Here is a 2,500-nt window from a genome sequence, read left to right on the forward strand (position 1 = left end):
GCTGCCATTCAAAAATGGACTACTCCTCCACACCTCCTCCCGTCCATGCCAAACGGCGTTTTCTCTCAACTTTGGCATGCTCGGAGAGAAAAAAAGGCAGGTAAAGGTTGTGGATAAAAAAGTAAAAAATTGCCAAAATACTTTCTGGGCCCTCAAAAAAAGGCCTACTCCTCAACGCCTGCTCCCGTCCATGCCGAACCGCGTTTTCTATCAACTTTGGCATGCTCGGAGAGAGAAAAAAGGAAAAAAAGAAAAAAAAGGTCCAGTAAAGGTTGTGGATAAAAGTAACCGGCTTTGGAGAATTGCCTGAATCCTTCCGGCGCTGTGAAAAAAAAAGACCAAAAAAAAGACCTGGTCGTCAACGCCTGCTCCTGTCCATGCCAAACGGCGTTTTCCTCTCAACTTTGGCATGCTCGCTGAGGAAAAGGCAGGTAAAGGTTGTGGATAAAAGTCCGAAGAACCTCGCTACAATTGCCAAAATCTTTCCGCTGCCATTCAAAAATGGACTACTCCTCCACACCTCCTCCCGTCCATGCCAAACGGCGTTTTCTCTCAACTTTGGCATGCTCGGAGAGAAAAAAAGGCAGGTAAAGGTTGTGGATAAAAAAGTAAAAAATTGCCAAAATACTTTCTGGGCCCTCAAAAAAAGGCCTACTCCTCAACGCCTGCTCCCGTCCATGCCGAACCGCGTTTTCTATCAACTTTGGCATGCTCGGAGAGAGAAAAAAGGAAAAAAAGAAAAAAAAGGTCCAGTAAAGGTTGTGGATAAAAGTAACCGGCTTTGGAGAATTGCCTGAATCCTTCCGGCGCTGTGAAAAAAAAAGACCAAAAAAAAGACCTGGTCGTCAACGCCTGCTCCTGTCCATGCCAAACGGCGTTTTCCTCTCAACTTTGGCATGCTCGCTGAGGAAAAGGCAGGTAAAGGTTGTGGATAAAAGTCCGAAGAACCTCGCTACAATTGCCAAAATCTTTCCGCTGCCATTCAAAAATGGACTACTCCTCCACACCTCCTCCCGTCCATGCCAAACGGCGTTTTCTCTCAACTTTGGCATGCTCGGAGAGAAAAAAAGGCAGGTAAAGGTTGTGGATAAAAAAGTAAAAAATTGCCAAAATACTTTCTGGGCCCTCAAAAAAAGGCCTACTCCTCAACGCCTGCTCCCGTCCATGCCGAACCGCGTTTTCTATCAACTTTGGCATGCTCGGAGAGAGAAAAAAGGAAAAAAAGAAAAAAAAGGTCCAGTAAAGGTTGTGGATAAAAGTAACCGGCTTTGGAGAATTGCCTGAATCCTTCCGGCGCTGTGAAAAAAAAAGACCAAAAAAAAGACCTGGTCGTCAACGCCTGCTCCTGTCCATGCCAAACGGCGTTTTCCTCTCAACTTTGGCATGCTCGCTGAGGAAAAGGCAGGTAAAGGTTGTGGATAAAAAGTAAACGCGCTGTGGAGAATTGCCCAAATCGTTCAGGCGCCGTGAAAAAAAGAAAGACGTAGTCGTCAACGTCTGGTCCCGTCAATGGCGAAGGGCGTTTTCTCTCAACTTTGGCATGCTCGCTGAGGAAAAGGCAGGTAAAGGTTGTGGATAAAAGTCCGAAGAACCTCGCTACAATTGCCAAAATCTTTCCGCTGCCATTCAAAAATGGACTACTCCTCCACACCTCCTCCCGTCCATGCCAAACGGCGTTTTCTCTCAACTTTGGCATGCTCGGAGAGAAAAAAAGGCAGGTAAAGGTTGTGGATAAAAAAGTAAAAAATTGCCAAAATACTTTCTGGGCCCAAAAAAAGGCCTACTCCTCAACGCCTGCTCCCGTCCATGCCGAACCGCGTTTTCTATCAACTTTGGCATGCTCGGAGAGAGAAAAAAGGAAAAAAAGAAAAAAAGGCAGGTAAAGGTTGTGGATAAAACTCCAAAACCTCGCTACAATTGCCAAAATACTTTCTGGGCCCTCAAAAAAAAGGCCTACTCCTCAACGCCTGGTCCCCAGGCACGTGCTGGGGGCCTCAACTCAGGCTCTGCCCAATGTGGATCAAGGTCCACCTTCGCAGCGCCTTATGCGACACCCTGGTTGTGGGGGACGCGGCGTGGCGTGGCGGATCGCTCCGGTCGGCGCACAGCCGGCAACGGTCGACCCGTCCGCCTGGCTTTACTGCCCCCGCGCTTCTGTCTTTTGCACTGGCAAGCTAGCGACCGCTCGGCGTGCGAGGCCCGAGTCGGGGGACGGGAGTCTCGGGAGCCCACCAGCTCCCCGCAGGCTACCCGCCCGGCTGCCGAGCTTCCCGCCTGCGCGTCCAAGTGTGAACGCGCACGGCCGCCTCGCCGGGCTTCCTTTGCCGGGGCTCGGCTTGTCGGCCGGCGTCTCACGGTCCGTAGAAGGTTCGGTGCGTTCGCTGACGACGGGTCGAGAGAAGCGTTTTCTCTCCTCCCTCACTGACGGTCGTTGGTGCTCCCCAGCCCCTTCGGCGTCCCAAAGCGTAACGCCTGCTTCATCTCGTCAAGGGCGCGCCCG

This window comes from Babylonia areolata, unplaced genomic scaffold (genome assembly GCF_041734735.1).
Source record: "Babylonia areolata isolate BAREFJ2019XMU unplaced genomic scaffold, ASM4173473v1 tig00055289, whole genome shotgun sequence".
Lineage (NCBI taxonomy): Eukaryota > Metazoa > Mollusca > Gastropoda > Neogastropoda > Buccinidae > Babylonia > Babylonia areolata.